The sequence below is a fragment of the Leptinotarsa decemlineata genome, unplaced genomic scaffold (assembly GCF_025532065.1).
Source record: "Leptinotarsa decemlineata unplaced genomic scaffold, Ldec_3_MD MMD2_tig00002082_RagTag_RagTag, whole genome shotgun sequence".
Classification (NCBI taxonomy): Eukaryota; Metazoa; Arthropoda; class Insecta; order Coleoptera; family Chrysomelidae; genus Leptinotarsa; species Leptinotarsa decemlineata.
In genome coordinates, this window is record NW_027412573.1 from 3,360,196 (window position 1) to 3,384,625 (window position 24,430).

Below are 24,430 nucleotides of genomic sequence, written 5' to 3' on the forward strand. Positions count from 1 at the left end.
AAGAAATTTAGATAGAATAATTTAACTTTAACTTTGTTCCATTATTGATGAAATTGATAAATCTACAATTTATTATATTATTATACTACACTAGAGCAAGAAGGAACTACTTTATCCACTAAATATATTTGATATAATTGTTTTGCATGAATGTAGAAAAATAAATTTAAAGGACTAATGTATTACTTTATTTAATTTTCGATTTTTCTATCATCAGAATTGTTTGAATTTTTTCTTTTAAATGATCTATATTCGTCGGCCTATATTCGTTATTATATTCCCAGTTTGCAAAATTCAAGAATAATATTTGCAATTCTTTCTGAAAGAGTTTTAACAACTCCTGGCCTTTTTCTAAATCCATTCAAATGATATTTTTCGAAAAGCTTGTTCCACTTTTTAATTTTTTCTAACCTGTGTTAGGAATCACACGTTAGCAGTTAAGACCTCGTGAATCCTTAGCTCGCACAAGTTTCTACTTCTGAGGGTTGTCGTTCCTAGGGGTGGGACAGCGACAGATTTCAAACAGATTTTTTTTAACAGAATAATCTGTGGGTTTAATAAGACCTCCCAATGAAAGTTGCTGGACTCAAGAAGGTATATTATAGTTATGATCTTCTGCTTTTATTTTATAAGTATAATCGCCCAAACCAGGTAGATCATTTTTATGCTTTTTAGCAAAGTATCCAGCAATATGTTCTAAAGAGTCCTCTGTTATTTCTGGAATATTTGTATTTGAAGTTGAAGGAATGTTAGTAGAAATATCAGAACATCAGAACTACTAGATGAAAATGAGCTACTGCAATTTGATCCTATTGTCTTCTCTAAAATCGTGTCAGCGTTAATTTCAATTTCATTTGGACCACGGCTTCTAATTTGAGAAAATCCATTTTTGAGAGTGAATTTATCCCCTCTTTTGCAGCGACGAATCAATTCTTTTTGCAAAGTTGTGGAAACCATATCCTTAGCAATAGGAAAAGAGTAAAATATTACATCATTAACACCACTTTTCTTTAAAGACAACTGATTGCTTTTGCAAGTTGACACTGCACAAATACGACCAGGCATTTTAACTAAAAATCACAATGTGAAAATTTCCAATTTTTACATTAATTTAATTTAAAAATGTTCAAAAAATTAAAAAAGTTCCACATTGGCAAAAAACAAACCTCAAAAATGGAATAAAATAACAGAGTTTTATATGGCTTCTACTCGTTACACCAGTTTAAAAAATGCCCAAAAGCACAAAAAAATACGACTTTCACAATAACAAACTCAATGTTTCAGAAACCTTATTGGAATAGTTGAATAAAAATTTGATCGAAACAAACAAAAACAATGTAATACTGTCCGAAAATAATCCTTAAAAAATGTTAAAATAACACACAGTCTTATGGCAGTTACTAAAAGTGTCACCAGTATTACGTCACATCTGCTCGGCGCTTGTTTAACGTGGCGATATATGTAAGTAAGCAATCCTGTATGTCCATAATCGTTGTTCCTTTCTGGCAGGAAATATTAGACACCGTCTGTCGTATATAGGGTGATACCAGTTTCAATAAAACTCATACCTATGTACTGAAATTGAACATGATTGTTTGCTGATACTTGAAAGCGATTTTACATTGTCAATAGGAAATTGAATTGCATGCTTTTATATGCACTGATCACAATGGATACGAATAAATGATTTGTTATGCAATAGACTGAATGATATAACATGAAATTTTGTATGCGATATAAAAAATTCTCTCGCTTAGATGGAAAATTGATAAAATTTCAATGCAAATTACACATTCACAGTCATTGGTGAATTTATACCCGCTTTAAAATTCCATTTTTCCGAACAGGTTGTAACGTGATGTATATTTAAACTGACGTCTATCGAACACGCATATAATCAGCAATTCAAATCAGAAACAAAGGTGCATGAATTTGTATCTACTAAAAATTTAATTATGTTAAAGGATATCGATATGAAATTTCATCTACAGAAACCTTTCGAACTCCAGATGTACTTCGAAGTTTCGGTAAAAACACTTGATTAGAAGGTTTTCCCAAATAGTGTTCTGCATTTTGAAGTTTGGTGAATAATGAAGTAGTGAAATGAATTTGTGTTTTCGTTATATTGAGTGACATTTATCTAAGAACACATGGGAATTACGAACCATGGTCTACTTGAATGTTAAAACTCCAAGCGAACCCAGCTGATATGTTTGAATAATTGAATTGATTAAGTTCAAATAAGCAGGCAGTAACAGATAACATGCAATAATGGCGTTCAATTATCGAACACAGAAGTTAATGACGTCACAAGTCTGCTGCGTCGTTATTCGTCATATCTAAACCTCGCTCATTCAACTGTTGTCGAATCTGCCATATAATAATATTTGAAAGGGAATGTGGCAGTTTTTCGTTATTTTTTTTTGGCAAATGTTACAAAATATTGAATTTGAAGAATAATTTTCGGAATTACATGGTCGTTATTCTGTTTCCAAAAACAACAAGGCAATGTTCGCCACCGTATTCACCAGATTTGGTCCCCTGCGACTTTTTCCTTTTCCCAAGATTGAAGAGACCCATGAAAAGATGGTGTTTTGCGGCAATTGAGGAGATAAAAGCCGAAACGCACTGTATATTATACAGTGCACTTCTTTAATGCCCCCCCACCTTTTATTTTTTGAACAGGTCAACTCAAAAAAATTGAAATTTGGTATAATGAAATCAATGCATGAATACTTTATTTTGAAGTGAAATTGACAGATGTAACTTTCAAGATGGCGACGGGGCGCCATCTGGGGAAAAATTAAATGGAAAGAGGGGTCTTGTGCCACATCTTTCTGAAGCTTTTTCCTGATGAATGCTTCACAACCCTAAAATATAATGTCAATATCTTCAACCACCACAAAATAACGGATCTTTTGATGATTCTGTTCTGTTTCTATTCTATTTTTCCGTTAATCAGCTGTCCCCCCATACGAACGACAACTCTCAGAAGTTGAGAAACTTGTGCTAGCTAAGGACTAACAAGGTCTTACTTTTTAACGTGTGATTCCTAACACGCCTGAATACATTGACATTCAACTTCATAATATGAAGTAATAAGCTTGAGATCAGTTCAGTAGATGCTCGAAATGGTTGCCTTGAACTTCTTGACATATGAACAGCCTATCCGATATTTCACGCCGAACATTTTCGAACACAGTAATGTCAATATCTCTACAAATATTTATTATTCTCTGCCGTATATCCAATATTGAAGCAGGTTCCGTTTCCTACAGCTTTCGCTTCAAATAGCCCCATAAAAAAGTCCAAAGGTGTCAAATCTGGCGAGCGGGCTGGCCATTCTGTATAACCTCGACGGCTTGTCTGGAGTAATGTAGTGGTGCTCCATCTTGTTGGAATACAATATCTATATCAAATTCATTAGGATTCGCTTCGACGATTTCAGAGATGAGAGGGTCAACATTAGTTTCCAGCATATTCAAATACAGTTCCCCTGTTGAAATTTTGATCAATAAATGGAGGTGATACCTTTCTACTAGTAAAACTGAAAGCTAAATGAGAATATTTTAACTAAACAATGATGTTTATTGTTGTACTGACATTTTTTGTCGTTTTTATAAACAAAAAATAACTTAACAAACCTTATCGGGTTGTTGGAATTGCCATATGGCAGATGAAAGGGAATATTTCTAGAAGTATCGATATTGATGTGTTTGTCTTCAGGAAATTAATTAATGCTCCGCCATTTTGTAATAGGTAAAGATATTGACTTCATAACTGAAGATAACTGGTGATAACTGGACTTATTTCTCCGAGATCTGACTATTTATAGGTCAGTCGTGTGCTTTCACCTATCCCCTCTTCCCTCTTTCCGCTTCATTGGTTTGGCGTGAGTTGGCCGTTTTTCGTTTGATTAGACATTTCCATATGTTACGTATCTCTACGCTAGCTTGACTAAATGCGTTGTAGGACAACATATTCGCGGCTTCTTTGAATTTTCTCCTAAACCAGTGTTTCTCTTTGTGGATGATTTCAGCTTGAGCCCACTTGATGTTGTGTTGATGAGTCCAGACATGTTCTGCTATTCCGGATTTGCTGGTTTCTCCTCGCTGTGTGTGTTTCTTGTGCTCAGCAATGCGAACTTTCAATGGCCTCTTAGTTTCACCGGTGTATGATTCTCCGCACTCGCAGGATATCCGGTAAATGCAGTTATTGGAATCGCAGACTGCGCTTGGTGGCCTGGTTTTTGTGAGGCTGCTACGGATAGTATTCCCAGATCTGAAGCAGGTCCTGATGTTATACTTGGACCCAATCCGTCTTATCCTTTCCAATAATCCTCTGATGTAGGGAAGTACAAGTACTGGTTGTGGCGGCTTCTCTTATTTGTGGAGTTCTTGCTGTCTTCTAGCTTAGGCTTGTTCTACCATCACTTTGGAGTAACCATTCCGTTGAAGGTCATTTTTCATGATGCCTAGTTCCTTTTCGAGACCTTCCTTCGTATTACAGAGCCCAAAAGCACGGTCCAATAGAGTCTTGATGATTCATCTCGTAGTCGATTGATGGTGGTTGAAATTCTGGTTCAGATACTGTCCTGTGTGAGTGGGTTTTCGATATACAGATGTTTTCCATTTAGTGTCGGTCCTCTTCACCAATACGTCTAAGAAAGGCAATTCGTTGTGGATTTCCTTCTCCATTGTGAAAGTGATGGAAGGCCTTACGTTGTTGATGTGCTTCAGGAAAGTGTCTAGTTCTGCATTCCAATGGTTCCATATTATGAAGGTGTCGTCTACGTATCTCAACCAGATTCGGGGCTTCTCCTGAGCTTCTTCAATGGCCAAATTTTTAAACCACTCCATATATAAATTGGCTAGAACAGGCGAAAATGGCGATCCTATTGGCAGTCCCTCATTTTGCGTAAAGAATTCGTCCTTCACTTGGAAGTAGCAGTTTCGTACACAGCATCCTAGTAATTCCATGATTACTTGTATCGGTAAGTTTGTTCTATCTTTCAGGTCCCCGTCTTCGTATAGCTTCTTCTGTATGATTTGAAGTGCTTCTTCTACAGGAACATTGGTGTAGAGGCTTTCCCCTAGTAGTTCAACGAAATGCTTCGAATTTTTCACAAAAGATGATGTTTTTAACGAATTAACGAATAAATAAAAATTTTTTGGGGAAAAACAAAAATTCACCTTGTTTTTCTTTCCACGTCTACGGCTTTCCACGTCGAAACTGATCAGGTGATCCTGCTCTTTGACTTCGATTCCCCAAGTAGTTCAACGAAATGCCGTGAATTTTTCACAAAAGATGATGTTTTTAACGAATTAACGAATGAATAAAAATTTTTTGGGGGAAAAATTCACCTTATTTTTTTGAAGAGCAAGGAATTCGTAGGTTCACTTACTTTCTGTGAAGACTTGAAAAGTAATTACCAAAATTTTGTTCATCGTTCTTGTTGCGACACATCCATTTAATTTGCCCATAGAGTTTGAATTGAATTTTTGGGTTTCCATTTCCTACCAAGCCTACCTGCTAAACCCGCCACTGGCTAAATTCATAATCAATAAAATCGAGCTCGTTAGAACTTTCTTGGGAAATACGCGACAATTAAGAACAAAAAAAGTATACCGTGGGGAAGACAATAATTTTCTTCCAGCCATTATTTTACTCGAAGAAAAAGAAACACAATGCAGCAAATAACAAACAAGCGACGCGACGTTGCAATTCCTATTTTCAGCGGACACTTATTCTATACGTGCTGTGGGAGTTTTCTTCCGTGTCAAAACTAACTTGGTGTTTGGTAGTTTAGTTTCCGATTCATTGTTATACGACTATGTAAGTCCGGCGGAATTCTGTCAGATAATAAGACAATGGAGTCGAGGTACTGTTCGAATTGGTGTCACTTCTATTTTATCTGTATAACGGGAGAGCGGACAAACTAGTTGTAGAGATTGTCACTGCTCGCTCTGGTTCATTTGGATTAACCACAGTATTTCTGTATACAGTAGTTTCACTCAGCGTCGGTCCCTTTGATGTCGGTGTCCAGGAGTTTCATTTTTTATAATGATGACGTATTTGACACTAATGACATTTCTCCCTACTACAATCTCAACCAAAGCGTGTATACACTACTCAACATAACAACTATTCATATAAACTGCTCAAAAAAAAAACAGTCTATGAAAACCATGTTGGGCACCTGAGAAAATTGTACAAATGATAATTTTGCATTTGTGTAATATTGAAGTAACCCAGATCATTTGGGCAATGATGAACTAAGTTTCAAGTAGATTTTAAAAATTCATGGAATCGGCAGATGTTCATATTCGAATGTGACAAAATATATTTTCATTTCAACAAGAAAAAAGACAAGATAAAGAACGTGTTTTGTTATTCATGAACCATGGTACGAATCTATGCGAAATTTCTTTGTAGTGATTTTTGGGGCCAAATATAGCATATTCATTTATTGATTGGAGAATTCAAGATGGCGGACGAGTTTGCCGATTCGATTATATTAAGGACCAATTATTAAAAATATTCCTAATCGAATTCATCACTCAAGATTAAGGAATCTGTAGAGCCTATTCTTTCTGAATTATGTAGTTACTATTCAGGACTTGAAGAAGTAAAAAAGTAATTAAGTATGTAGTGTTCAATCATACAAAAATAATTTTTTTGTATGTATGTACTAACTATAAATGTATGTGAGAGTTTTCGGAGTCGGAAGTTATGAATTATTTACACTGTAAGATAATAGGTTGTTTTGCTGCTTCCAGCTTTTATCCAAGTAAAAATTGATAATAAAATCACTGACAAGTCCAAATGCATTTTGACTATACTATTATATATGTTTTCCGACAGAAAACAACTACTTCTTTAGCTAATAACTCGACATATATTGACAAATATTGATATTTGAATCTATACAAGTCTAGATGTCTAATCAACCCCGAAAAGTTGCTGCGTAGATTAAAAACAGTTATTCTAAATGAAACAATTCCTATTAGTCAGCAACTTCTTATATAATGTAAATTTGACTATCAAAAATACCTTACGACGGAATCCAAGTCGCCTCAGACATAATTGCAAAGATTCTCACTTTGAAGAAACAACTTTGCAAGAGCTCTCTAGGACAAATAGTGGGACTTCGCCTGATTCGAACAAGGAACCAACTGCGAACCGTTTTGAAGTGTTCCTCATCAGTGCAGACCATGCTATCACGGTTGTATACACACAGGGACTCGTTATTTCTCCTAGAGAGCTCTTGCACAGTACCATGGTTCATGCGTAACAAAACTCGTTCTTCATCTTGTCTTTTTTCTTGTTGAAATTAAAGTATATTTTGTCACATCCGATCCCATGAATTTTTAAAATCTACTTGAAACATAGTTCATCATTGTCGAAATGATCTGGGTTACTTGAATATTACACAAATGCAAAATTATCATTTGTACAATTTTCTTAGGTGCCCAACATGGTTTTCATCGACTGTATTTTTTTGAGCAGTTTATATGAATATTTGTTATGTTGAGCAGTGTTTAAACGCTTTGATTGCATGCCTGTCTTAAACTCGTCGTTTGCGCAGACCTAAGACATCGACGCGTGGGTCTGCGCGTAGGAAAATTCTAACCACAAATCAGCCTTTATGAAATTACTGTATACAAAATACTGTGGATTAACTGTTTTGACCGAATAATATATTATAATACGCTCATTAGATGTGTGATAGGTTGTTGATTATATGAAAATTTGGGACAATGTATACTTTATAATATAGGGCTTTCATTAGGCTCTTACCATTTTTGGAATGTAACAGGAAAATCATCCCCCCCCCATGCCCCCTCCCGGGTTGAGTGCCCTGAAGTAGAAGCTTCCCCCCCAGCTATTTAGCGAGGAGAACCTACTACCCCATTCCATCCACCCCCGCTCTCCGAGCGGTCCTCAACTCACTGATGGGCACTTCAGCAAGATTGACATCTGACCTCTTTTGGTCGGTGCTATTCTTTGGTAGGTGCTATTCTTTCGCAATCGGTAAAAAGTGTTTTGTCTGACTATTCCTAACTGAATTTTTGCATGGGGGCCTCCAAAAACTAACCGGCTGCTATTGCTATTAACGTCGGGCGTTCCTTAGTCAATCTAAGGATAATTGGATCGCGGTCGAGTTGTTCTGCGGTGAACTTGCTGGAAGAAAATCTGATTAGTGTACTTACCGGAGTCGCCTAACGGCGACTCGTGGTGGCGGTCTTTGGTTCTGCTTCGTCGGCCTTGGATGTTTGTCCCTTTCTCGGAACCTGGGGTCATCCATGTTCAACGCATCGTGTAGATCGCGTAGCGCTGGGTTGTTGTGCGATCTGATTCTATCGAACACGCTTTCTGCGTGTTCTCTCATATACACGTCCACATATTTCGTGTACAGGTCTAAGTCTCTGTATATATATATATATATATATATATATATATATATATATATATATATATATATATATATATATATATATATATCTATTTGGGATATAAGTAGTACGGCGCGTTTACGGCGGCCCTTACGATCGCGTTCATAAACGACTGTATCTGCTTCCTGTATGTCTGTGCGCACTGGCCCCAGGCAGTGCAGGCATACAGTATAATAGGCATGATGACGGTTTTGATCATTAGCAACTTCACTTTCAACCCCATGTTGCTTCTGCGTCCTGGAAAATCAACAAGGCGCTTTTAGAGCGGTGCCCGTGCCAAAGTAGTGATTATCAATTCTTTAAAAATCTGATGCGGTATCGTGCATCGACTGAAAGCAAACTAAGACATCAGATTTGTTGCAAAATAATTGAGGATCTAAAAGGTATTTGTTTGTTGTCAGATGTACTGTTCTCAATTAAAATTACATCATAACGCAGCACCGCTTAATAATTTTTGAAAACATAAATTTAGTTATCCTGGAATAAATGACGTGTAGCAGAATTTATTTACTGCACCTCTTGGAAATATGGAGTTTGTCGATATGTGATTTCTTTTGAAGATTAAAAGCAGAAAAAACAGCGTACCCACCATAGCAATAAAAAACGAATTCTCTGTATGTACAAACGTCAGTAGCTAATATTGATGTTGGTTTAAAGTAAGGTGTTGGTGTTAAAAACTGTCACAGCGCGTTTTGATTGATTTTGAAGTGTTATTGAAGTTATTTTGGTAGTCCGCTGTTTTTCTGAATATCAGTAAATATGGTAAATTATACGAATGCGGAAATGGCGCAAATGCATTACGTATATGGCCTTGCCGATGGTAATGCAACAGAAGCCAGGCGCATTTATCAGGAAAGATATCCTAATCGTGCCTTACCAGATAGCCGAACCTTTTCAAATATTCATCGTCGACTTGGGGAAACTGGTAGTTTCAAGAAAGGGACTCCGGAAGGTAGACCTCGTGTAGTAAGAACTCCTGAAATTGAGAAAGCGGTGCTGCAAGAAATTGAGGAACATCCTGAGACGAGTACGAGGAAGATCGCTAGAACTCTGGATATTTGTCATCAAATTGTTTGGCGTATTTTGGTTGATTTTTTGTTATACCCATACCATATTTCAAGAGTGCAGGCATTACTCCCCAGAGACTTTCCACAGCGTGTGAACTTCAGTCAGTGGTATCTACAAAGTATTGCACTAAATCCGCAGTTTGAAACATAAATTTTGTCCACAGACGAAGCAAATTTTTCTCGGAATGCCATTCAAAATTTCCATAACAATCATGTGTGGGCTGAAGAAAATCCCCATGCAATAACCGAAACCCATTTCCAACACCAAGTTTCGGTTAATGTATGGGCAGGAATTATAGGTGATCATCTGATAGGCCCATTTTTTCTACCAGGACGCCTTGATGGTCGTTCTTATTTACACTTTCTCGAAAAAGACTTACCTGGGTTATTGGAAGATGTGCCACTTGCGTTAAGGAATCGAATATGGTACATGCACGATGGCGCCCCTGCTCATTTCAGTGTAATTGTCCGAAACCATTTAAATACAGTTTATCCTAATCGTTGGATAGGTCGCGGAGGACCTCAGCAATAGCCAGCAAGATCCCCCGAACTCAACAGTTTAGATTTTTTTATGGGGTCACCTTAAAACTCTTATGTATAAAACTCCCGTTAATACTTTAGAAGATTTAAGAGAGCGAATAGTTGCCTCGTGTGAAACTATACGAAATACGCCGGGAATATTTGAACGGGTGTGTAATTCCATGCGTAGAAGGGCGGAAGCATGCATACTAAGTGCAGGTGGCCACTTCCAACAATTTTTATAATCAGTTTTGGCATTATTACTAATTAACAAATTTGTGCTATTCGTTTAAACTTACTGTCACAAAATAAAATAAAACTCGTTTTTGTGAAAAAACGAGTTTTTTTGCAGATTATGTTTTGAAATATTATTAGGGAATTGGTAATGCGTTATGAAGCAATTTTCAGATTCTCATTCATTTTAGAATTGATCTAATTTCTTAATTTGCTTTCTGTCGATTTTTATTTTTTTGAATGAAAATCATGCGTCGGACAAAGAAATACCAGGAGATCAAATTTTCTCAAAAATAAATGAGGATTTTAAAAATGATTCTATTTTGAAAAGAAAGCATTGGCGTAGTACTTTTTCCCCAAAAATATTCAATGCGAAACCCGTAGGGATGCCACTGTTTAAAAAAATACAAATTTGTGTACATCAGAAAATGCGCCTTGAGGCATGGAACATATGTACCAAATATGCCAAAGATGTCTACAAAATTATCTCAGTTATTATTAAAAAACTGATTATTTTTGAAAACTTTGCCACCCTGTATCTCAAAAGTTAAGGCGTTTAGGACATACGTCCATAGGGAGTTTTTTTCTTAAAATGGGTCTAAGAATTACCTCCTTAAATATTAGCATGTGTTTAAGGAACACCCTGTATATCTTAGCATTGAAAACACATTTCTGAAGTAAAATTGCATGTTTTTGAATGGAGTGCATTTGTAATTTATAACAGTATTTCACAAAAATAACCACCAAACAGGGAAAAAGAAAAATCCCGTTACTATTCCAACTCTCAAGGTAGACCATAAATAATTCGTAACCCCGGCAGAATCTTATTACCAAGTTTAGCTACCTTAGGCCGAACCGATGAAATATAAATGCGTGGAAACTGAAACTCGAGACAATAGAAATAAAGGAAACTCTCAGAATGCGAGCTGAATTTGTTGTGCATTCGGGAAATTACTGGAACTAAATGAACGTTTGTTGGGTCCTGAATAATTTTGGATATCTTCGCAGACCTGAATTTTCAAAATGTACCAGGTTACTACTTTGTCATTCAGCAATATATACTCACAAGCAATGAAAATCCATTTATCAAACTCGTCAAGTCTAATTTATATTTTAATTATATTTTTTTCCTTTGCAACTTTCACCTTATCCCCTCCAATATACCCTCCTTCACTATCCTTACCCTTTTTCAATCGAATTTCCCTCCTTTCAAAACAGTGTTTTGAGTCATTTTCTGAAAGAATGTTCATAAACTCCATTGTTTTTTCTTCACAGCTTCCACTGTATCAATCCCGATTCTTTTCAATGCTTCCTACCTTTCGCAAACATAAAAAAGTCACACGGAGCTAGGTCTGGTGAGAAGAGTGGTCAGTCGGTAACCAAGCGGTTCGGCGTGGGTGCTTTGTTCACTCACTCGAATTGACTGCCGTGTTGGTCGGTGGTTCAAGCCCTAGTCTGAACGATCGATCTTCACTTGCTACCGTCCAACCCGTGTTAGGAATCACACGTTAAAAGGTAAGACCTCGTTAATCCTTAGCTCGCACAAGTTTCGACTTCTGAGGGTTGTCGTTCGTAGGGGTGCGACAGCTGGTTAACGGAAAAACAGATTTTAAACAGATTTAAACAGATCCAACACAAGAATCACACGACCAGAAATGACATGACAATCAAGGCAGTATGGGCTAGAGCAATGGCCTGGTTCGTTTCAATCCTTCCTGCCTTTCGGGAACATGAAAAAGTCACATGCAGCTAAATCTGGTGAGAAGGATGAATGTTCCAACAAAGAAATCACACGCTTGGTCAAAAATGACTTCACAATCAGTGCAGTGTTAGCTAGAGCATTGGCCTGGTTCGTTCAATGCTTTCTGTCTTTCAGGAACATCAAAAAGTCACACGGAGCTAGATTTGGTGAAACGGATAGATGTTCCAAAAAAGGAATCACACGCTTGGTCAAAAATGACTTCACAATCAGTGCAGTGTTAGCTAGAGCATTGGCCTGGTTCGTTCAATGCTTTCTGTCTTTCAGGAACATCAAAAAGTCACACGGAGCTAGATTTGGTGAAACGGATAGATGTTCCAACAAAGGAATCACACGCTTGGTCAAAAATGACTTCACAATCAGTGCAGTGTTAGCTAGAGCATTGGCCTGGTTCGTTCAATGCTTTCTGTCTTTCAGGAACATCAAAAAGTCACACGGAGCTAGATTTGGTGAAACGGATAGATGTTCCAACAAAGGAATCACACGCTTGGTCAAAAATGACTTCACAATCAGTGCAGTGCTAGCTAGAGCATTGGCCTAGATCGTTCAATGCTTCCTGCCTTTCAGGAACATCAAAAAGTCACACGGAGCTAGATTTAGTGAAACGGATAGATGTTCCAACAAAGGAATCACACGCTTGGTCAAAAATGACTTCACAATCAGTGCAGTGTTAGCTAGAGCATTGGCCTGGTTCGTTCAATGCTTTCTGTCTTTCAGGAACATCAAAAAGTCACACGGAGCTAGATTTGGTGAAACGGATAGATGTTCCAAAAAAGGAATCACACGCTTGGTCAAAAATGACTTCACAATCAGTGCAGTGTTAGCTAGAGCATTGGCCTGGTTCGTTCAATGCTTTCTGTCTTTCAGGAACATCAAAAAGTCACACGGAGCTAGATTTGGTGAAACGGATAGATGTTCCAACAAAGGAATCACACGCTTGGTCAAAAATGACTTCACAATCAGTGCAGTGTTAGCTAGAGCATTGGCCTAGATCGTTCAATGCTTCCTGCCTTTCAGGAACATCAAAAAGTCACACGGAGCTAGATTTAGTGAAACGGATAGATGTTCCAACAAAGGAATCACACGCTTGGTCTAAAATGACTTCACAATCAGTGCAGTGTTAGCTAGAGCATTGGCCTGGTTCGTTCAATGCTTTCTGTCTTTCAGGAACATCAAAAAGTCTCACGGAGCTAGATTTGGTGAAACGGATAGATGTTCCAACAAAGGAATCACACGCTTGGTCAAAAATGACTTCACAATCAGTGCAGTGTTAGCTAGAGCATTGGCCTGGTTCGTTCAATGCTTTCTGTCTTTCAGGAACATCAAAAAGTCACACGGAGCTAGATTTGGTGAAACGGATAGATGTTCCAACAAAGGAATCACACGCTTGGTCAAAAATGACTTCACAATCAGTGCAGTGTTGGCTAGAGCATTGACCAGGTTACCAGATACTCATTTTCTCAGGAGTTTTAGTGTGACCTCGAAAAATATAAGGGTTTATGTCTCACCAATACCCCACATTTTGGCTGTTGACGTTTCCGTTTGAGTACTTTTTATGTGGTTTTGATTTTGAATCAAAGTTTCGGACACAAAACTGCAATTTTGTGTCAGAGTCATCTTCGCTCAATTCATGTAAATCTTCAGTTCATAAAGGTGAAACGTATGTCTTTTGAGGTATTTCTTGACGGTGGTCGTTGAAACGTCATGAGACATCACGAGGAACTTTTGTCGTGGACTGCAGGAGGTTATTCACTACAGACGCAACCTTTTCTTTCAGCTCCTGTAGCTTAAGCTACAATTTCATTTGTCAGAAGTTTTTCAACCCAATCTCTGACTGACAACTGCCAAGCTAACATAATACTTTGTGTTACTAGGGTAACACAGTGTGGATTCTTATCTATATAGTCGTACACAAAAAAATCGGATTGAAAACGGATTAAAAACAATGTTATTGTATAACTGAATATGTAATCACATTTTAACTCACAAATGACAACGAAAACCGATCCAAAATCTCATTCCCCGTGCCCCACCCTCAAAACCAAGCGGACAGGCCTTCATCCCTGGGCGCCGTAGGGCTTTTTATCGCGCTATAACGCTCTGCATTCGAAATCCGACTCGAATTTATTTCATTATTAATGTCGTTTCTTGTACCTGGCAGCCGGGAATTTTGTTTTGTGAGAAAATTCCGCGTTTTGCGACGTGTAAATCCGGGGATATGAGGTGCTTTAGTTCCCTAATGCGCCGCACGCCGTTCTCCGGATCTACCTGGATTCTCGATTCTTTGTCGGGGTTGGAAATCACACATGATACGTTTGAAGGGAATGCGGCTCTTGTGGGGGTGACTTTTGGATTCTGTTTATGACAGTCTGGACAGCGGTATCGCTATGAGTAGTATTCGATCAAAGTTTTTTTATACAAGTGCTCGATACGATTGAAAAAAACTCACTTGAGTTCAACGACGTTGTTTAATTTTTTTTGCTGCCTGTGAGTTGTGTGACTTATCCATTTCTTCTGAAACTCCGAACTCCTGGGGAAAAAGCTGCTTAACTTTCTATTTCTTCTTCTTTACACAAAAACTGTTGAAAAAAAGAAAGACAGCAATCAGGTTCAAAATAAACTATTTGAAAAGATATGTAAATGATGCACAGAAGTTTCTATCAGATACTACCAAAAAAAAAATACTGCCGAAACGCCTATTTTCATATGAACATTGAATGGGAAATGTTCATCCTGACGAAAATCATTCAACATTTAAAGGGATTCGTTTCTATAACATCGGTTATAGCTAATAAAGGAAAATGAATCTGTTACCTGAATGAGACAAACATAGATGACATATTTCAGAGGCGTGCTGTTCTGTTTACTTATGTTCAGAGTTCCGATACATTCTGTGACATATGACATTTTGTGCACTCAACCTATCTTCCTATATATAAATAAATAACAAAACAACTGTTTTTATGTGGCTTGTGGAGGTGATAGAACGATCAATATAATTCAATGTTGGAAGATGATTTTATGCAAATGTTGTCCGCCGCTCTGCGTTATTGACCTTCTTTCCCAAGCCACTCGTGGGACTTTTATGGACAGAGTAAACTTAAAAATTCTTTCTGACGCTGAGTCTATAGACGAGATGGATGTCTAGCTTACGACTCCAACTGACCTCCCTGTAAACTTTGGTCAGAAGCGAGTTTACAGAGAAGATGGATGTCGAGTTTACAACTCCAACTGACCTCTCTGTAAATCAAGTTCAGGAGCGAGTCTACAGAGGAGATGGATGTCGAGTTCACGACTCCAACTGACCTTTCTGTAAATCGACTTCAGGAGCGAGTCTGCAGAGAAGAAGGATGTCGAGTTTACGACTCCAACTGACCTCTTTGTAAATCAAGTTCAGGAGCGAGTCTACAGAGGAGATGGATGTCGAGTTCACGACTCCAACTGACCTCTCTGTAAATCAATTTCAGGAGCGAGTCTACAGAGGAGATGGATGTCGAGTTCACGACTCCAACTGACCTCTCTGTAAATTAAGGTCAGGAGCGAGTCTACAGAGGAGATGGATGTCGAGTTTACGACTCCAACGGACCTCTCTGTAAATTTAGTTCAGGAGCGAGAGCTGCGGCGTACGCAGAATCTGTCTCAGGTGGGGGAACTAACCCCACATGAGCAGGTTAGCATAACTTTGCGCTCAAGTGAGGTCTCACCAAAACTAGAGGCGAAAAAGCCCTGCACGGCTGAATCTAAGGCATCGTCAGGTCAGGCTGACGTGCAAAAACCCTCATATGGGAAGGTTGTTGTGGGTATCAAGGTGAGCATTTTGCAACTTGACTATCCGACTACCTCATTAACAGATCATATACTTTGTGCCTGCTCCGCTGGGGACCTAATCTAACCTAAACTAACCTGAAATGTCACTGGAATTGCAAAGGCTGCTTCTCAAAAGCTTGGAACAATATTCCGAACCATGCTTCATAAAGCTCAGATCAGATCTTCTTTGGAGTATTGTTGACATTACTGGAGCTCCTCCGCTAAACATATCCTGAAGCTGCTGGATTTCATCCAGAAAAAACCAGCCGCCTGATTGGAGACAGGAACATCACTTGCAACCTTGATAGTCTTGAAATCAAAAAGAGGTTAAATGTTTGTCTCTCTTTCATAGATACTTTCACGGGAGATGTTCAAGTGACTTGGCACGTTTGATTCCACCAAAAGCGGTACATATCAGAAATACGCGATGGCGAACTTCATTGTTTGAGAATTCTTCCATTTGGAGAACTATACGTTTATGTGGAGTAAAATTTTCCAAATGAATTTAATCTCCAGCTATTCAAATCCAACGTGAATCGCTACTTTCTCACAGGCACCGCTCTTAGAACACCTCAAGTACTTTATTGATTTTTAGTAGTGTTTTGTTCTTGTTCTTCATCATTAACCTCTTGAACCCATCAAATGATTCCCTTTCCCAAAGAACCTTTCAATCCGAATAACATCCACCTGGCTATTTGAACTGCCGGCAGAATTTTCGAATCATTTTCCGTTATTTCAGCCATTACACCGCGCGAAGTGGTTCTCATATCCAATCACTCCAACAGCAGGATAGACCCGCACCTCATAAAAGATCGGAGATTGGGTAAAAACGGGAATCATTTCATAGCGTTCTCGCCGTTTTATTGGATATATGATTCGATGTGATGCTCCGAAGAGTGGATTTATATTTACCCGGGCTTTGACAGATTTATTCGAGCAATTTGAAGAAAATTGAAAATTCTGCTCCGCCAGTATTTCGAATTCAATTTCCAATCATAGATATGAGCTCGCCCTCGCCCCGTACCGTCGACTCTACGAGTGTTGTTTATCTTGGTCGGCTGAACATAAGATGTACTTCGACATGCATATTACATATTCAGAAAGCTATATTTTTCCAGCTATCGAGAAATGATGGAGTGAAGTCGGCGTGGAAACAGAAAGCGGGAAACGCCGTCAGAGCGATCGCTTTGAGGATGCATGATTTGAACGAAAGCTTTTATTTTCATTGAAGGCGCAAAGGAAACCTTGATGTTTTTACCGCTTTGCATGTATGAGAGTTTCTTTATTGCATATACCTAGTATTACAACGTTTACTGGCTTTTTCGAATGTGAATCCTTTGAAAGGAGATGATGTCTCGAAAAACCGCTCTGAGATTTATTACGTATGGATATATCTTTTCAAGCCTTAATTCGGTTTCAGAATAACTTACTCACGGCTCACACAATTATAATTCTAGAAGTGAAACTGCGTTCACAGCTCATTCAACTATGAAATCTTAATAATACAGCCGCATTGCCAGCCAGCTATTCAACAATTATGAAATTTTACTCGGCGATTTCAAAATCCTGAAAATTGCAAATTTAATATGAAACAATTTGATAATGGGCCGTCCCACCATCTATACAAAAAGACAGATACTCTTTTTTTAATGACAGATCTATCCAAATAAGACATAAACTTCGGACTCTCTTCAATAGGTGGCGTAAGCTGTATTGATTTATTTATTGATGCAAAATATTGATTTAGTTATTTATTTACAATACTGTAAGGATAAAAACAAGTGTTTTCACCCTGAAATACTATTGCGATGAACTAGACCCGTTCATAGCTTATCCAACTGTTTCAAAATCTTTTTAGCGAAAGCTAAAAGCTGATTGACAGACCACTCAATGATTTTCAAATATTGTGGGCGCAGTCAGGTTGCCAGGTCACCTAATATTTCTCAAGTCTTAGAATATAAGCCTCATTCGTAGTTTACCCAATTATTTTAAAATTCTGGAAGCTAGGCCACCTGAATAATTTTTGATCGTATCATGAAATTAAATTTAATATTTGTTGCAGGTATGGTTGTTTTCAAATATTCCAGTGACATCTGGAAACTCAACATAACCGTGTTTCAATGAGAGAACAGTATGTATTTGAAAAAACTTATCTATAATTTTTATGTGAGGGCAATGACATCTCCTCACGAAAACGCCATCTATGGGATCGACAGAGAACTCAGTCCTCGAGTATCAAAGATAAACGAGATAAACTACCTGGCATATGGCCTGAAGGCCCTTCTACATTGTTTTTTCTGAAAATTTTCGCAAATGTCACTGTTATCTGTCTCTCAGTGTACCCGTAAATGTGACAGAAACGGAAATTATGAAGTTTAATTACAAAACGTACGAGCTTATTAAAGCCTCTGCCGAATTCATATTTCATTCCATTTTTCACAACTGTGCTAACAAAAGACGATAATTGAATTCAAACCAATAAATTAGATCCAGGAATTTTTCGAAATGAAAAGCCAATTCAGGAGAGTTATGTACGAAGAACTTATTACCAGCCAGCGCCATAAATCTACCAGACCGTGAAAATCGAATACAATGAATGCACGATACGGCACAGTTTCCAATTATCAGCTCTGTGTTTGAACTAGCGTAAGTATGTCATTGTTTTGTACGTCGCGATGAGTTTTCTCCGATACAAGTGGATCTCGTGAGTGAAGGTATTTCAGGGACCCATTGCTACGAGGTGGCGATGCAAACTCAAGGAAAATGTAGAAAATATCAAAATGTCATTATTTTCTTCAGTTTCTACCAAAGATTACATTTGTAATTTGAAAATTGAAGGTATTTGAGGGACCCATTGCCATGAAGTGGCGCTGCAAACTCAACGAAAATGAAGAAAATATAAAAATGTCATTGTTTTCTTCAGTTTCTACCAAAGATTACATTTGTAATATGAAAATTGAAGGTATTTGAGGGTTCCATTGCCATGAAGTGGCGCTGCAAACTCAACGAAAATGAAGAAAATATAAAAATGTCATTGTTTTCTTAAGTTTCTACCAAAGATTACATTTGTAATATGAAAATTGAAGGTATTTGAGGGTTCCATTGCCACAAGGTGGCGCTACAAACTCAAGGAAAATGAAGAAAATATTAAAATGTCATTGTTTTCTTCAGTTTCTACCAAAGATTACATTCAAAATTTGAAAATTGAAAGTATTTGAGGGACCCATTGCTACGAGGTGGCGCTGCAAAGTCAAGGAAAATGAAAAAGCTGGCCTTCACCTACAAAGCTCTTCGTTCAAATTCCTCATGAAGTAAAATCAACAATTTGTTCTCAGACGAATATGTGAATGAGAGAAGATTTTTTTTGAAAAGCTTGATATACAACCAATTCGCATTTCAGTACATCAGCGTGGAATATTACGGTTTTGAGACCAGTAGCATGAATATGAAAATATAACAAAGCATTTTGAAAGTGGTGTAATAACCGAAACTAGTCAACAAATATAGAACTATCGTGGAAAATAGACAAACTTTTTGTTAGTGTATCCTCAGTGTTCTTTAGTTATTGTTGATCAAAAGGTATCGTTCGAACTGGAATGTCACTTTGGACAACATATTTGCACAAAATTCAACATCTTGAGATTTTGAATGCCAGACCTTCCTTATTAATTATTGAAAACTGGAAGTCAGCACTAGTCCCCAATACATAAATGATTTTGTGTATATTGATTCATCTACAAATTTTGATTCGAATAAAGACTTTTTCTTCAGTCATACGTGAGTTTGTCGTAAAAAACTGAATTCCTATTCCGCTATATTATTCAAACTTCACCATGCTTTATCTCTACAAATATATTCCTCCATATCTTTCAGTTAGAGCACAAGCGGTAACTGGTGCAAATAAACTGGAGGAAATAGTAAATTCTCTGGTTAGTGATGCTCATACGGTCGTAATTTATAGTTGCAGATGCAGGCTCATTCTGCGGTTTATTATAACTTTGCCGCGTTCAACAGTTTCCGCAGTGTTCCTAGGTATGTTGAAACTGGATGCGGTGAAGCTGAAAACGTCGTTTGCATCCAGAGTCATACGAAATTCGGCGACAATCCATGCGAAACATACTTTTGATGAAGTTTTAACAATGGATTACGATGGATTTGGTCTGATAACGAATATTATTGTCCGAGAACATGCAGATCATGTAAAACCCATATTTTATTCATTTTATCAGTGTGGTTGTACAGTTGTTTGGTGGTCAGCTCCAGATGTTTGATACCTCTTCTTCATTCCTTGTCTGGGCAATAGTTGTCCCGTATGGTGGTGCTGATCGTAACAGTTGTTCTTCCAACCATATTAATCTCATAATTCAACCCATAGGACTACTTTTACAAATCATTGTAACAAGGTGGCATGTATAGATGGTATGGGATCTGTTTGCTCAGAACACGAATTGATATGTATGTAGTGGCCCTTATTTTGTTGTGTTCTGTGTTTGCAAATCGCTTGTCACTGTTCCATGTCATCTCGATTTTATTTCTTTATATATTTTTGACAGTTGATTCTTCTTTCTCATTCTATTCAGTTCGGACCTCTTTCATTAGAATTCGTTTTCATGTGGCGTTCTTTGATTTTGATGTTAATTAGTGGGTATGAAGGCTCTACGCCTCCCATATTTCAATTATTATTATTATTATTTATAGCTAGTATGTTATAAACTTCCGTTGTTTACTAAATATAAAAAAATTCATTACCTTTAACATGTCATTGTGACCATTTATTCATTGGTGGAAAGTCACATATAGGTGTTCACGTTAAGAAGAGAATGACGTCACGAGATGACAAGTTACGGCGTTGTCAACATGTGCATTATTTCGAACTTTCGAATTTTTTTGTACTGTTGATATGTTATATTGCTATTATCCTCACTTACTTTCAGTATTTGTTGGGACTATTTCGACAATTCTTCAGGCATATTGAATATACGCAGGTCTTATCAAAAGACATGTAGTTCTGAAAAGAAAAGAAAGACTGACAGTTTTCGAGTTTTTTTCGATTCGGCAACGTCTGAAATTTTACTATCAGTTGAGCAACTTACAAAATGAAATGTTACTAGTTTCATTGCTGTTGAATGCATTTCAGTGGGAATTTTAACGTTGTTATGTTGGATATACAAAATTACCAAAAATTACGTCATTCTCTTCTTAACTTGAACAGCCTATACGTTACGGAATTGTATCATAGCACTTTTTCTGACGTTTTTTATCAATGTGATGTCAAAAATGTTTGAGGGTTGGATACACAAAAACCTGTCCCTAGACAGAGATATTTGACAGTTCGGTTGTTGGATGGATGGTTCAACTAAATTTGACGTGTTTCACGTTTTTTGTACAGTATCAGTATTAAATACCTTACATAATATTTATAATAATAATAATAGCTTTATTGTCCAACAGTTACCCATTTACAGGACAATATTAGTATATTATGCAACGATCATGTAATGATGGTTATTAAGACACGAGCATTAACCGGGATACGAAACGAGCCGAAGGCGAGTTTTGTATGGTATATGCGAGTGTATTAATAACCATTACATGAGAGTTGCATACGCTATTTTTTCTAAACCCGATAAATAATGAAAAACTATAAATATTATATTTGTATTGAACATATTTACAGTAATTAACTCATATTTTTTTAAAAAAACACAAACTTAATGGTATTATCATGGATATATGAAAACTATAAAGATTCTAATTATATTTATATTGAATATAACAACTGTAATTAATCTGAACATTTAAAAATATTGGAGTCGATGGTATTCCTTCTATATCGCTGTTTTCAGACATTTTGATAATATAGGTAGGTAATATGAAAACTGATTTTGACAAATAAAGCAATTAGTTACTTAGGTTAGAATCTAGGACAAACAAAGGAACAGGATTCTTGATAGAAAAATTATGGGTTTCTATTGGTTGATAATCTGTATCGTTATGAAAAATCTGTATCATAATGGATATCATTATGAAACGGATTATGGTCATATAAATGTATTGTTAGAGTACGGGTGTAGAAAAAAATTTTTATTCACAATACTTAACCATAAACGAAAAATGAAATGAACAAAAAAGAAAAACTAATTCTAATTACCTACTTCAAGTACACGTTAGCAATTCTAATAATGTTATGAAGGTTAGTGAAAAATAAATCACCATAGACACAAATGCTATTGAAATTTTTTATGCACATAACATATATTGGGGAATTGAGCATAATGTTAGTTCTTGCTCTGAGAGGTCTAAAAATGGATTGAGATCGTGAAGCTGGTCGTGGTACATTGAAGTTAATTCGTTCAAGAATTTTAGGACAGTCAACTCTCTCATTCACTAACTTGAATAAAAATATGAGCGACGCACATTTTCTGCGAGGCTCTAAGCTAAAAAGTTCCAAACGTTCATATATGGCATCATTACTGATACCTCTCTCAGGGTAAGAACCATCTATTCTAAAAATTAGAAATTTACAAAACTTTTTTCAACTCTTTCAATGACTATGTTATGAATCTCATAGAATGGACTCCAGACGATACTTACATATTCTATCTTCGAACGTACGTAGGTGAAATACAACAGCTTCATGGCTTTAATATTATGAAAGTTTCTGCAATTTCTAACAATAAAACCATAAGCTCTGAGAGATTCTGAAACTTTTTGTGAAATATGTCTACCAAATGTTAATTTATGATCGAATATTACCCTTAGGTCTTTGATCTCATTACATCTCAGCAGATCTGAATCCTGTATTACATACGGGAATGTATAAACATCTTTTTTTGACTATAACTCACTACTTTACATTTCTCCACATTGAGTTGATTTATTATTGCTACACCAAGCAACAAGAAATTGTAAATGAGATTGAAGATTTACACAATCACCTACTTCCTTAATTATAGAAAATAATTTCAAGTCATCCGCGAAGCATAACCGCTCCCAAGCTAAACTTTCACATAAGTCATTAATAAACAATAAAAACAAAAGAGGACCTAGGTTGGAGCCCTGAGGCACACCAGAAGAAGCTATTTATGTTCTATATTTATAACCTGTATAGGACACGAATTGTTTTTTACATGTCAGATAGGATTGCATCAGCTGACAGGCAGTGTTTGAAAAACCAAAACTCATCAGTTTATTGAGCAAGATACCATGATCAATTTCATCAAATGCTTTAGACTTTAGAGAAATCCGTGTATATAACATCAACTTGGCCATTGTTATCTAATGCTTCGGAAATAAATTGAGTAATAATGACTAGATTTGTTACAGAAGAACGCTTAGTAACAAATCCATGTTGATGTTGAACATAGTTGCCGTTGAACAGAAGCATATATGCGATTATATAAAATAATCTCAAATTTATATAGGAATGACTCGTTTTAACTTTTCTCTTCTAAATGTAACACGTCGTGATTGAACTTATATCCTTCTGCTAAAAGGTGATTTGCACCTTTTTTTCACAAAACTTCTATGTTCTTTGATTATTTGAGAAACTGTTCTTCCTGTTTGGCCAATATACGTTTGAAACAACCTTATACATTCATCAAACAAAAAAATCAAGAGAATGCAGACCTTGAATATTACCATGCTATCAAGAAACATCCTGTATAAGTCAATAAACTTTTTGCCACTATCCTCAACTCCGAGTTCCAAAAATATTAATTATCAGCTCTTCTTTCCTCTCTACGAAACATAATCTCTCTGCCGTTTTCCGGAGTTCATAAATATAGATTCTTTGTTCGAGAACTGAAAGTAGAGACCATTTTCGGTGTCTTTGCTTTGAATTACGAGTCGAAGTTCTCCCGTGTAGGGTTTTTCATCAAGGTCTGTTCCGAACACGTTAACTTATTCCCTGTTCCGTGTTCGGCCGTTGTCGTTTCTGAGGGAAAGAATGGCCCGTCGCCGATATTTCATATTCGCCTTTCTTCTTGGGGAAAATACTCCTTTCAGGAAGATTTTACACCCGCTGAGAATACAAGGAGCGCTCAATTTTTGTCGAAAAGTTTGAGGGAAGAACAGTAGAGGGGATTTACTGGACATAACAATTGGTGAGGTTGATGAAAGTAAGGTTTTGCTATAATTTGTTTTCTTATAATGAGTGATTTTTTTGCTGGTATCTTTTTGGCAACACTGTTTTTGACAGATCACGCGTGAATCGCGTCTTGTGTCACTGTCAAACTTGTTCAGTTTGGTCTATAATTTAACCATGAATCGACTTACAAATGAGCAACACTTGCAAATTATTGAATTTTATTAGCAAAATTGATGCTTGGTGAAGAAAGTGCATCGTGCACTTCTTCCAATTTATGGGCAGTTTCGTCGGCCTACTGAGGGAGCTACTTAAAAGCTTGTGACTAAATTTCGAACCCAGTTTACATTATTGGACATTAAACCACCAACAGGCATACTTAGAGTGAGGACCGAAGAAAATATTGCGGCTGTATCCGCCAGTGTTCGTGATGACCGTGAAATGTCGATTCGCCGCCGTTCGCAGCAGTTGGGCCTTTGTTACTCCACTACGTGGAACATTT

At 37.0% G+C, this 24,430-nt stretch overlaps 1 protein-coding gene and 1 long non-coding RNA gene across 2 annotated transcripts in view; both read left to right on the forward strand.

Annotated features, from left to right (window-relative positions):
* LOC141482889 (uncharacterized) overlaps positions 1-20,481 on the forward strand; it is a 113,730-nt gene extending 93,249 nt beyond the window's left edge. Inside the window, exon 3 of the long non-coding RNA XR_012465784.1 lies at positions 17,905-20,481. This is a non-coding gene — a long non-coding RNA (uncharacterized lncRNA). The remainder of the gene's footprint in view (positions 1-17,904) is intronic.
* Positions 1-24,430, forward strand: part of mgl (low-density lipoprotein receptor-related protein megalin) — a 265,391-nt gene that overhangs the window by 131,486 nt on the left and 109,475 nt on the right. The gene's annotated exons all lie outside the window — the stretch shown is intronic.